Source organism: Rhinolophus hipposideros (assembly GCF_964194185.1).
Source record: "Rhinolophus hipposideros genome assembly, chromosome: X".
Taxonomy (NCBI): domain Eukaryota; kingdom Metazoa; phylum Chordata; class Mammalia; order Chiroptera; family Rhinolophidae; genus Rhinolophus; species Rhinolophus hipposideros.
This window is the reverse complement of record NC_138046.1, coordinates 36,869,302-36,883,108: the sequence shown is the minus strand read 5'-3', so window position 1 is coordinate 36,883,108 and position 13,807 is coordinate 36,869,302.

The following is a 13,807-nucleotide window of genomic DNA, read 5'->3' as shown; positions in this document are numbered from 1 at the left end:
TTGGAACAGGTTGTAACATCTAACTGGTTTCCTCATTAATTAATGAGTTGAATAAAGTCTTTGACATGTGTTCAAAAAATAAATAAATAGGAAAGAGGGTCTTCTATATTCACATTGACCTCACAGTTCAGACTGGAGGGTGTTCACCTGAGGTGTTTCCACCTATAGGAACTGCCAGGAAAATAGGGGCTCAGCTACAATGGTAATTCTTACTTAGTCCAGGCTCTCCAAGGGCATTAACACCTCTAATTCATTCAATTATTAAGGGAACAAATATTTACAGGACACATATGCTAGCATTGGTCTATAGAGAGGAATACAACACTGTCCATGTCCTTGAGAGGCTCATAGCCTAGGAAAGAAAACACAGAGCGTTACAGAGCATAGTGATATCTCAGAGGAAAGGCATTTAATCTTGCTTGAAGTTGCTCAGGGAAGGATCTCTGGAGGAGGTAATGCAGGAGCTAAATCCTGAAAGGTAAGAATAGTGGAGAGGGGTTGAAGAACATACCAAACAGAAGCAACATGTGAAAAAATCTGGTGGTCCATAGAGAGAGCTCTGGCATGTTGTAAGGCATATTGTGAGCAGTTCAGCCTGGCAGAGCACAGAGTTCAAGGCATGGCAGTTCCTAACAGGGAAGCAGGGCCTGGTTTCTCACACTTTAATTTTATGCTGATTGAAACCACCAACTGGTCTCTAGATGGGCCTGTGCAGCAGGCTTCTGGGAGATGGGGAGAGGGCTACTGTATGAGAGCTCAGCTTGCTGGCCAAGTCAGGTTCATTGGGTAACCACTATGGGAATCCTCTCGGCACAGCCTGATTCCTGGTGCTGGGCCCAGAAGGCACCTTAGGGTCTTGACCAGAGGAAGAGAAGTGGGGATTAGTGGGATGTACACGTTTTAAAGAGTGTGTAGTATGTTCAGAAATGGGGAGGCCTGGAGTAGAGGTGGGGAAAAGAAGATTCTGGCAGGACTAGAGTAGAGGGTTGTGATTTATAACTTCTGAAGGAGTTGGGACAATGGCCACAGATCAATTTCCTCACCTCGATCAATCAACATAAACCAGGGCCCTGGCTTTGGTGTGCTGGGCTGGCTCATACTGGCTTATGAAAGCTAATTGTCCGGATTTCAGAAATTTTACAAGCTGGTTGTTAAACACAGCCATTATTTTAAAATGTTATATAAACTTACAATTAAATAAATTACATTATAAACAAAGTAATATTCTGTATTACATCATCTATAAATCCCATTGTGTACACCTGAAATCTATGTAATTTCACTAACAATTGTCACCCCAGTAAATTAAAAAAACAACAACAAAGTAATAAATACTCAAAGCTCATCACTTCCTAAATATTATACTAGCTATGACTCTTATCTATGCTCTTAAAGTTATTTCGGCCTATGGCATCTATGTGATGGAAATGCTAGACAATGGTATGCCGCTGAGCATCTCTTTCCGAGTCCATGTTCAGTGACGTCAGGTTGGTAGCTGAAGTCAGCCACGGTGGGAGTATTTACATCACACTAGAAATCAGGGCTCCCCTCCCAGAAAACTAATTGCTACGTTTTTACCAGCATACCACTGGCTCTAGGTATTTCATCTTTCTCTGTCTCTAAACTTACCTCCAATGCCAATAGCTGTTTTGAAGAAAAAGCAATCCTGTAAATGAATTCATTTGGACATGTGAAGTGCTTAGAGTCCAGATTTCAGGTTTTTGGCTCTTAGATAATTTATTTGTGCTTTAACAGAGACCTAGAGACACCGTGATGGTATGATAGAGAGATTTTTCAGAACAACCTCGGCAGAGGCTGTTGAAATACACATAATAGACAAGTATCTTCTGTGCTTTTGCTTAAGGTCATCCTTCCACACCCACCCGTTTCAAACCACAAGATTGAAACTATTCCCGCTTTCTAGGATTTCAGTGAAATTGAGTAGTTCAGTCCTCATCATTCATTCCATTAAGGTCACAGCAAAATAGATTTACAGGTCCCCAGCCCAGGAGCTCCTAGTTAGAAAGGTATTCTTTTACCGCCACTACACAAGGGTAAGTAATACTAATACTAATAATAGCAGCAGCAGCTAACATATATTGGGTGCTTACTATGTCCCAGGCAAATTGCTCTTTAACACTCACAACAGTCCTATAAGGCAAATACCATTCTAATCCTCATTTTATAGAAGACAAAACTGAAGCTCAGAGAGGTTAAGGAACCTGTTCTAAGGCACAGAGCAATCAAGCAGTGGAAGGAGATATGAATCCAGGCAGTCTGCTTCCAGAGTGCTCATTTCTCACCATGGCAGGGAGCTTTATTCCATTAAAGTTATCCTCATTGCCTTCTCCATGGCTCGGCCCAGGCTCATCCCCTGTTCTCTCTGACCAGCCTGTTCGCTCTCCCTGTCCATTGCAGGATGGCACACTTAGGGACTTAGATGTATGGTTGAACTTGACTGTTAAGTGAGAAAAATCACAGAAGCTGAGGAAGCCCCATACCATTTCCATTTTATGATTCTTCCAATGTATTAAAAGAAACGAGAGAGAGAGAGAGAGAGAGAGAGAGAGAGAGAGAGAGAGAGAGAGAGAATGCCAAAGATAAGGAAAAAATATGTGGTAACACATTCACACATTTAATACGATACGGTTTTGATATTCACAAGATAAATCCAGGATTTATATGTAAATTAGTTTGTACTGCACTATATGCAGTGTGGTCAGCAAATAGAACACAAGCTTTATGTTATATGACAAATGTTGTCTTTGTTCAGACCTATCGGTAAAACTCTGTGACTGCATGAAAAATAGCCTTGTTGTAAGATAACCTCAAACACTGAGGCTATTCATGAATATAAGCTTTCATCAAATGGCTTTCCTAGCTTCCTATCCATGTTTACCCTGACATAAGGATTCTGGCAGCAGAGGTCCCTTCACAAGTACTATCAGTGCTACTTGGTTTCACAGCTCTGACTCTCACTGCAGCTTCTAGAGGGACAGCACAAGCTTGAAAGTCCTAGGCCAACACGACCTTTTCCTGAATTTTTGGCTGTCTGAGTAGATAATTTAACCTTATTTCATTGTTCTTTATATTGCTGTATCTCAGTGGTTATCACCATTATTGTGTCACACACAAACATGGAACGTTATGCACCTGCTCTCTAGAAAAAGACATACACACACAATTTTGAATACACTTTGCATACAGTTTACAGACCTCCTCTGAATCAATGAAGCCCATTCATGCACTCTGTGTATAAGCACTCTCTACACACTAAAGTCCACAATATTCAGCAAGAAGTTCCAAGCCATAATTATTTAAGGCTACCAAGGTTAACATGAGAGCCCCGTAATGTTCCAGTGATTTGGTGGCGGTTCAGCATATCAGGACAACGTGCCAAATTTGGACTTGACCCAAACTTGTAACTTCTCGAGTCTGATAAGTTTGAGGACTGCCTCCCCCACCTCCCTTTGACTTCGTCTCCCTGGCATGCTGGCTATTGGGCTACAGCTTAGAATTGACCTAGCAAATACGCAAGTGTAAATATTCACCTAATGTATCTGAGGTCATTCTGTGTAAACAGAAAATGTGTGTAAGTTGTTCTGCCTTTGAGAATCAGCTGAAAGCCATATACATGGACACATAAATTGGGGGATGGGTCTTAGACGCCATGACATGTGTCCATCATGGACCATCCTGCTCTATTTGCTCCCTGGCTTCTGATCTACGCCCTCCTTGGTAATAGTCTTTCTCTGACTCTAAGGTCTAGACTAAAACAAATTGGACATTCATTTCCTGTTTTTCCCATTGTTTTATTCATCTGCTAGTCTCTGTCCTTGCCTCACCATACTTGTGCTTTCCCATCTTGGATCCATAGTCATATTTCCACCGGTTTCCCTCCTTTGCTCTTTGAGCTCTTATTTTCTTGAGCCTTGCATTACATTGTTCTGCTCTTTTGGTTTGAGCTTCCCCTTTTCCCCAGTAGCCTCTGAATACTACCAGCCTGCTTATCCTCTGCCTGACTCAGCTGATGGTTTCCAGCATCTCCCACAAACGGGCTTTGCCTTATCCTCCTAAAAAGTTTCATTGTGGCTTCCCAATATACTTTTGCATATTATCATTCCCACAAATTTCAGCTTCACAAAAACAAAACAAAACAAAACCCACAACCACGTTGATACATCTTTTAAAAGTCGAATTCTGACTATCCTATCCTCCATTGGTTTCCACCATTCAAAACTGCTTCTTTGCCAGGAGTAGCATTATATCTCTCCCCACCTTCCTCTTCCCTTAGCTGTGGGGCTAAAGAATAGAACATTCTACTTGTCTAAAGAAAAGAGGTCATCAGATTGAGCCCAGAAATGTATATGTGGTGGCCCATAAACAAAACAACCTTGTTTTACTCTTTTCAAACAGAATTTTAGCTAGGTCACTTCTGTTGACAGCCACTTATTAGGGAAAAATTAATGACTCTCAATTTACAAAACAGGATTATGAAATTTTGCACAATGAGAGCTAGATAGATGAACTCATGGGGTAACACTCTTCATTGACCTAGAACTACATGGCAAAAAGAAAATAGCATATTTCTGATAGTGAGAACATGATATCTGTACCTAGCTAGGCTTTTTAGATTAACAGTGTTGCATATGCATTGTGATTTTTTTTAAAGGTGGTGGGACCATATTCTAAACCATTTTCTCCAGAGCTTATCTTGAGGAACATGATAGTCAAATGTTTCTAGATATCTCCGCCCATCTGGTCCTAGGGACATAAGTTGATACTTGTACCGGAACTACCTGCCATTAGATAAGCCAATTTGAAGTCCAGTATTTCATCTAGAAAAATATCAGATCAAGATGTTTAAGAACTCCAGATGTTTTAATTTGGGTAAGTGCAGCCACATAGCAGGCTGGGACTTCAACAGAGGACTGATAGATTAGGCAAAGTAGCTGTTATATAAGATTGTGAGAGGAGAAGATAGCCTGGTTTGACCTGAGAATGGTGTACGGAATGGAGTAGCAAGCCATCCCAAACCAGTAGTGCCTATAGCAGCATGGCAAACTTGGGGAAATAAACATTTGTCCCTGTTGTAAGTTGAATTGTGTCCTCTGGAAAATTCATATGTTGAAGCCCTAATCACCCCCACCCAGTACCTCAGAATGTGATATGGCCTTTGAAGAGGCAATTAAGTTAAAATGAGGCCATTAGGGTGGGCCTCAATCCCATATGACTGGTGTCCTTATAAGAAGAGAAAGGACCACATGAGGACACAGTGAGAAGGTGGCCATCTGCAAGGCAAGGAGAGAGGCATCAGGAGAAGCCAGACCTGTCATACCTTGATCTTGGACTTCTAGCCTCCAGAACTGTGAGAAAATAAATTCTTACTATTTAAGCCACCCAGCCTGTGATATTTTGTTATGGCAGCTCTAGCAAATAAATGCAGTTCTTCTTTTTCACTTTCCAGACTCTAAATTCCCTTCCAATATTTGGGGAAATTCCCAGTGACCAGTGTTGGCGGGAGGCAGAGCATCTCTAGCAGCAGCAGTGGTTGCATCAAGATGGAGTTCCTAGTTCAGTGTTGAGAGTATTAGGGGGCAGGCTGCCATGTCTAGTGCCCACTGGTGGCAACTTTAGTAGTGTCCTGAGCAGGGTAGTTATGCAGTGTGATGGTCATTGTCTGGCTTGCATAGACCTGGGCTAGGCTGCCGATCTCTGTAAGGACTCTGGGAGTTACCAAAAACCTTTACATAAATACATTTTCTCCCTAAATCAGTTAGAAACAGTTTCTGTGGCTTATAATTAAGACCACTGACTGCTATGATACAGGTCTACATCTGCATCTGAGAGTAATTCAACTGCAAATGTTACTAGGTGTCAGGGACACTCAAAGTTGGATAGGTGATGGCTTCAGGGTTCTTAGTAGTCAAGTAATTTTGAGCAGTACTCTAGCCATCAGAGATGCTGGCAAGAGGAACACCTGACCTGAGGTGTTTTTTTTCTTTTCCTCCCCCGTTTCCTTTTTGTCTTTATTTATTTATTTATTTATTTATTTATTTATTTAGTCCTTCCTGTTTGTTCCTCGTCCTTGGCCAATGCTTTGGCTAGGCCAGTAGGCTCCACAGACATTGTTCAGCCCTAAGTGGAGCCCTTGGGAGTAAGGCAGCTGTGATCCCTACTCAGTCTGGGCTCTCTTGGGAATGAAAGCTGCCTTAGAATGTGTCCCCTGCCACCCCATCCCAGCCATTTATGCACTCAGGCATGAAGACTGGTAGATAATGATAATGTCACATTTTTTTCTGTGTAAACTGATTTTCTATTATTTGGAAACCAAGGGTCAGCTTTAGATACAGTGACAACTCTAGAATATCTATATAAGAAGAATGTCTATCTATATAGACATTCTGGGAGGTGGGGAAATGGGCCAAAAAGAAGGGTCACTGCTTGTGGCCAGGGGTCTGTCCTAAATCTGAGTTAACAAAGCAAGCACACTACTGCCAGTTGGATGGTGTGTGGTAGAGGAGCAGAAATAGGAACAGTCTTTAAGCAGGTTTTCTTTCATCCTTTACCTAAATATTAAGAAAATGTAGGTTGTCTTAATCAAAGAAAGCTTTGATTATTTTTATTTGAAGGTAACTTTGGGAGACAGATACAAGGGGGTCTATATAGCTCCCCCAAGCTACTCCTTGGTGCTACCCACTCTTGGGCAGGAGGCATCTAGGGTCCCAATCTTTTATCAGAAGGCAGTTTTTCAGCTCCAAGTTCAAATTTTACTCTTAGGGACTTCTACTGTTCCTCAGCCACCTGCCTGGGGCCTGAGTTCCAGTTACTCAGGTACCTAACTGATTGCTGGTCTCCAAAACACAGGATTCAGGGTTTTTGTGGCCTTACCGCTTGGGCCTAGAGCATAGTTCTTAGCTGATCATTTTTTATTGTGACTTCAGGATTGCCAGACATCTGGTACCTCCAGCTCTTCCTTTTCCATGTCTTATCATTTCTCCAATCTTCCCTACTCCATTCCAGCCTATGGAGTCTAGGCATGAAAATGAAGTTAGTCCTTTAGCAAAAGCATGCACAACTAGGGGATAATTCTTTTTTTTTTTTTTGGAAACTTAATAAGATTATTTGATTGAAAAATGTCAAAATACCATACTAAACAAAATACCCAGGAGGCAAGTTGAATTTGTCTGAGTTAGAAAACTTTCAAGTATTCCCCAGTATGAAAGAGCACATTATGCTTAGAATAACCCAATCCCTCATTGAATAGTTGATTTAACTTTGCTTTAACTTTTTATTAGGGTAAAAATAATAAAGATCAGTAGAGCAAAGGTTTCTATAGCAACCTGACAGCCCCCACCTCTTGTAACTTATGAAATCATTAAATGGTGAGGTGCAACTAGGTCAGAGAATAGCCTTATGGGAATTGGCTGACCAACAGTTATATAACTGGAATGAGTGAATGACATCCCCACTTATCAAGGAGGAGACAAGCAGGTAATTACAAATTCCTGAGGCTGCCTCCTACTACCCTATTGTTAAGAAAGCCTTCAACTGGTGGTGGGAAGTGGGGGTTCAGAGTATATAAGTTATGTATACATCTTCAGGATGAGGGGGGTGCCCTAAAGGGTGGAAGGAAAAAACTTGAGAAAGCAGAAAGCCTAAAGCTTAAGTCTGAAAAGCCTGGTGCTGCTCAGACTGGGTGATCTTTGCTGTTCTGCTACCCTGGCAAGAGTGGACAGGCCTCCTTTTTTGGGGGGTTAGGTGGCAGATGATTACAAGCCAGCTGTATTTGAGAGTAAAGTGATGTGTGGGCAAGAAAACACAGGAAAACCAGGATGGGCATGGTGGCAGGTACAAAAAAAAAAAATCCTAGGCCTGGGAACCTGAGGATTTACCAAGGTTATAAAGATCTAAACTACCCTGTAGATACATCCCTTGCAGTTCTCATTCTCCCCCATCCCACAACCTCTGACAACAATCATAAATTCCCATTTATGTCTCCAAGCATCAAGTAGAAAATTGATGATTAATACAGAAACTGCTGGAAGTAAACACCCACCATTAGTTTCTTTTATCTCAGTGACACCTCTGCAAACCAGATGTAAATAGATTGATTAATCAACCCGCTTTTCTTTAATGTGGGGGACTGCTGAGCATTATATAAGGCAGCTATTTTATTTTGCACCTGCTGATGAGAATGGGGTTTGACTTAGAGAAATTTATTTCCAGTCTGAATCATACAATGAAAGAAAAAGAAATAAATGAATTCTATTTTCTCAGCATCCTGTGGGAGGAAAGCCTGTCTCCCGATCAATATCAGACCCAACAGAAGGGCCAGAGTCCCCATTCTCACCAACAACAAAAATACTGGGAGACCACGCTGGATGCTGCCCAATTCCTTGGCCCTGGATATTGCTCTTTTGTCAACCTCCCTTGTGTCTCAGAACACACCTCTGTCCTCCTTACCCCCCAAAACAGCACATTCAGGCACCTTGTTTTTTGTCTTTGATCACATTTGTGTGACGAAAGTAGGAATGGAAGACTGAGAATGTTTAACTTTGAAGGAGTAGTGGTGAGAGAGGACAGTTTGGAATAACAACCAGAGCTACAGCACTCATGCGTTGGCTGTAATACATGCCCAGGGTCATTTCCAACTTGCTGAGTGAGTCTTGTATGAGTCACAGTTATAACTGAGTCATAGGCAAAAGGAAAAAGACTGTTTTCTGCTTATAGGCCTTCTTCCTTATCCCCTCCCCATATTCTTCCTAGTTACTTGAAGAAGGGGTTGTGTCTTCTATTATTATGACGATGAATGTCATAATGGCTTTGGAGTCACATAGATCTGTCATTTACCTCCTGTAGATTACTTTCTCTGTCTGAGGCTTAATTTCCTTATAGTACCTCACAGTATATCATAGGATAATTATGAATTATAAATGAGATAAATCATGTAAAGAATTTTTCAGAGTTCCTGGCACATAGTAAGTACTCAATGAGTGTGAATCATTATTAAGTCATTTCCCCCAATTATATTGGAAATATTTTTGGAAATCTATCTATTATGAGCTTGGTTAGTGAGAATCATTTCCCTAGAACCTCAACACCCTGGAGGAGCAGGCAATAATCCAATCTAATTTCGTCATCAAAGGGCACATACCCTACGAAACTATCCATGAAACAGCACACGGGCTTCTTTCTGCACTTCCCTTGCACATGGCAAGGAGCGGATTATGTATTAACTACTTTCCACTTGTTAGACTTCTGCAAGGGCCGCAGGCATCCCAGAGTTCTCCATGTTTATGCTAATGCAATGGTTTGTCCGACCCATACAGAAATATGATGTTTCTGTCAGTAGAACTTGTTCTTTGGCCACCTGGGTGCCCCTGGCTTCCCTGCACACTTGATGTCCTTTGTAAGTGTCCCTTGGGCATCCTGACATCATACTCAATCAATCAGCCCTCAAACTGAAGGCTAATTTGCTAGTTTCTTTCTCTGGAAACAGCACGTTAATCAAGATGTTTCCTACAAAACTTTTTTTCTTGATTTTTTGTTTATTATTTTCTTCAGAGAAAAGGAAGTCTGCATGTGACTTTCTGTGAAGTGTTGCTAAGTCTTTTCCACAACAGGTTCAGAAAGTCAATTTCATAGCTAAGTGTGCTTTTAATACCCTCCCAAATCAATAAAGACCAATTTGCCACATAGCCTTTCAATGCCAGATTGCAGTAATAAGAAATTGACTGGCTTCCAGGCTCCAGAGGCAGCTTTTCTTCAGGAACAAAACTTTGATAATATTCATTTACACAAAGCCAAAGCAAGATCAGTATGGATGTTTTAACTGTTCCAGACATAATCATCAAAGAACTATTGTACGAGTGCTTCTGAAGCACCCCCATGTGTTCCAAATGCAGAAGATAGAGGCACATGAATGTCGATGATAAGGCGTAAGCTCAACAGCCTCATTCATCATGCTAATAACATACTCATGAGCGGTGCCAATCTTCTCCAGGTCATTATTGCAGGCTCCCACTATAATCTGACCCTCACAACAGACTACAGACATGGGCAAAAAAGTGTTGCAGTACTGGTGAGGAGCCTGTACAAGTTTTCCTCTGACAACCTCATGGATATTGTTTAATCCAATAATTTGCACATTTTAGTTATATTCACTTTGAGGATAGTAAGAAGCAGAGAGAGGGGAGTTTTCTATAATAGGGGAGTTATTAAATTGTTGTAGAATGATATTTAAAGTTTCACAGGCCCTTAGAAATTATTTAGTCCAATGTCCTCTTTTTTTTTTTTTTTACAAGTGAGTAAACTAAGGTCCAGAGAGATTTTGTCACTGACCCAAGGCCATTATGGCTATTTTCTGGTAGAATCAAAACTAGAAGTTAGGACTCCTGACGTCCAGTTCAGTGCTTTTTCCAGGACAGCATGCTACTTTCCATTGTAATGGCATTTGTTTTACCTTAAATGATAACAGCTAATACTTATTGACTTCTCCCAATGTGCTAAGAATTGTGCTAAGCAAAGAGATAGAGACTTATATTTCCCCCCACTTTATAGACAAAGGGATGGAGGCTTAGAGAGGTCAAGTAACTGAGCCATGGTTACACATCACACCATACAACTCTTTTATTATAATATTTAATTTACTAAGCTAACCAATCCAATCCAAGTAGAATAGTATGTAGACTATAAGAGATATTTACATTGACCTATCTATAAGACAGAATGTCAGAATTATATATATATTTCTTTATTTTTATCCTGAGAAGATAATTTCTTGCATTAACATTCCCAAGTCCATTTCTGGAACATTCTTCTCCTTTCTGAAAGCTCTCATTGGCATTCACCACTATGATTAGGGATGGTAATATGATGAACCTTTCTAAATGTGCACATTTGGAATTAAGAAGGGGGTAGGTAGAGATTGGTAGTTGCCAGGGGCTGGTGCAGAAGGAAATGACAAGTTACAAGGACCAAATGGCGGCGTGAGGTGAGCCTCTGTAAATCTCCCCTGGAATTCACAACAAATGGAACAACTATAACTCCACAAAGGACTGCCTGCACAGCAGACAGTCAAGACAAAGAGGCCCACTACTTAATTCACTTAAAGGAGGGCAAACCACGCTGGGGGGGGGGGAGGAAGGAAGGGAGAAGTGCGGGGACAGAGCAGTGCAGGCGCAGCACACAGACCTAGATCAGTGCTCCGAGCTCCCTGCATCCCGGAACTACCACAGCTGCAGAAGAGGGAAGAACTCGGACTGCTACAGCTCAGGGCTGAGGTGACAGCATATTAACACGGCTGAACCCAATGCTCACGGCAGAGACCTCAGAGCAAAGACTGAGGGAAGAAGGCTGAAAACAGTGGTTTAAGCCCTCACTTCCAAGCAGAGAACCGAAGCCTTAGGCACTGAGACTAGCCGCCCCATCCCTACCCTCCCAGAGCTCGCCCCACCCCAACAAGCCCGGTGCGAGAAGCAGAACAGTAGCAGTGTCAGATCAAAACAACAGAATATTTGCTGTTCTAAGAAAGCTGTGGACCGCAGACACAGATTCGCAGCCCAACTAGTTCTGGCAAAGGGGAGGGAGCTGTGGAAACAGGACCGGCTGTGGCAGTAGTCCCTGCAATTGCTCTGGGCCACCTCTCAAAACTCATCCCGCTCGTGGCCCCACCTATCTGGGAGGTTCCCTGTAGGAGTAAACAGAACTGCTGACACATAAGGGCTCTGAATCTAGGGGAGGAAGAGCTTTGGAACTTCAAAAGCTTTCCCCATACCCACACGGACAGTGTGCCCTATGACCCAGGCGAACTATTAACAGAGGAGAAGCCATCTCCCAGGGAATCCCCCCATTGTGTGAGAAGCTGGAATAGTGCAGAGAAAACAAAGCACTACCGTGTGACAGAGAAAAAAAGGCTGCAGTCAGAGAGAAAATACAACATTCTACCAACAAGTACTGGAAAACAAAAGAAAGACCTTGTCCTAACAACCTGTTGGAGAAGCCACTCCTGTAGATGTCTAGGAAGAGAAATAATAAATCAGTAATTGCCATGAATAACCAAGGCAACAAGACAGCTCAAAAAGAAAGAGCACATTTCATAATAGTAAAGGGGACTACACAACAAGAAGATGTAACAGTCATCAAAATTTATGCCCCAATCAGGGAGCACCAAAATACACCAAACAACTACTAACAGAAGTAAAGGGAGAAATTGACCAAAACAGAATTATATCAGGGGACCTAAACACATGATTGACAGCTATGGATATATTATCCAAACAGAAGATAAATAACGAAATAGCAGCCCTAAATGACACATGAGATGAAATGGACATAACGGACATTTATAGAGCTCTTCACCCTAAAACATCAGACTATACATTTTTTTCTAGTGTACATGGAACATTCTCAAGGATAGACCATATATTGGGACATAAAACTAACCTCAGCAATTTTAAGAAGATTGGAATCATACCAAGCATATTCTCTGATCACAAGGCTTTGAAATTGGATATCAACTGCAAACAGAAAGCAAGAAAAAACGCAAATATATGGAGATTAAACAACATATTTTTAAAGAATGACTGGGTCAAAGAAGAAATTAGATGAGAGATCAAAAAATACATAGAAACAAATGACAAAGAAAATACATCCTACCAAAATTTTTGGGATGCAGCGAAAGCAGTTTTAAGAGGGAAATTGTATCATTACAGGCCTATCTCAAGAAACAAGAAAAATCCCAAATACACAACCTCACGTTACACCTTAAAGAACTAGAAAAAGAAGAACAAATGAAACCCAAGATCAGCAGAAGAAAGGAAACAACAAAAATCAGAGCAGAACTAAATGAAATAGAGAACAAAAAGCCAATAGAAAAAATTAATGTGACAAAGAGCTGGTTCTTTGAAAAGACTGACAAAATTGACAAACCATTGGCTATGCTCACTAAGATGAAAAGAGAGAAGACACTAATTAACAAAATCAGAAATGAAAAAGGGGTAGTTGTCACGGATGCCACAGAAATACAAAGGATCATGCAAGAATACTATGAAGGACTATATGCCACCAAATTCAATAACCTAGAAGAAATGGACAAGTTCTTAGAAACATATAGCCTTCCTAGGCCGAACCATGAAGAACTGTAAAATCTAAACAGACAGATCACCAGTAAGGAAATTGAATCAGTCATTCAAAACCTTCCCAAAAGCAAAGTCCTGGACCAGATGGCTTCACTAGTGAATTCTACCAAACCTTCAAAGAGGATCTAATAACAATCCTGCTCAAACTCTTCCAAAAAATTGAAGAAGAGACAGTACTCCTTAACTGATTTTATGAGGCCAACGTTACCCTGATACGAAAACCTGGTAAGAACAACACAAAAAAAGAAAACTACAGACCAATATCTCTGATGAATACAGATGCAAAAATCCTAAACAAAATTCTAGCAAATCGAATGCAACAATGATTATATCAATTGATGCAGAAAAAGCATTTGATAAGATACAACATCCATTTATGATTAAAACACTTAATAAAATAGGTATAGAAGGAAAACACCTTAACATAATAAAGGCCATATATGACAAGCCCTCAGCCAATCTCATAATTAACGGTGAAAAACTGAAGCCCTTTGCTCTACCTTCAGGAACACAACAGGGTTGTCCCTTATCACCTCTGCTTTTCAACATAGTGTTGGAAGTCCTCGCCAGAGCAATAAGGCAAGAGAAAGAAAGAAAAGGCATCCAAACTGGGAATGAAGAAGTTAAATTGTCACTCTTTGCAGATGTCATTATACTGTATATAG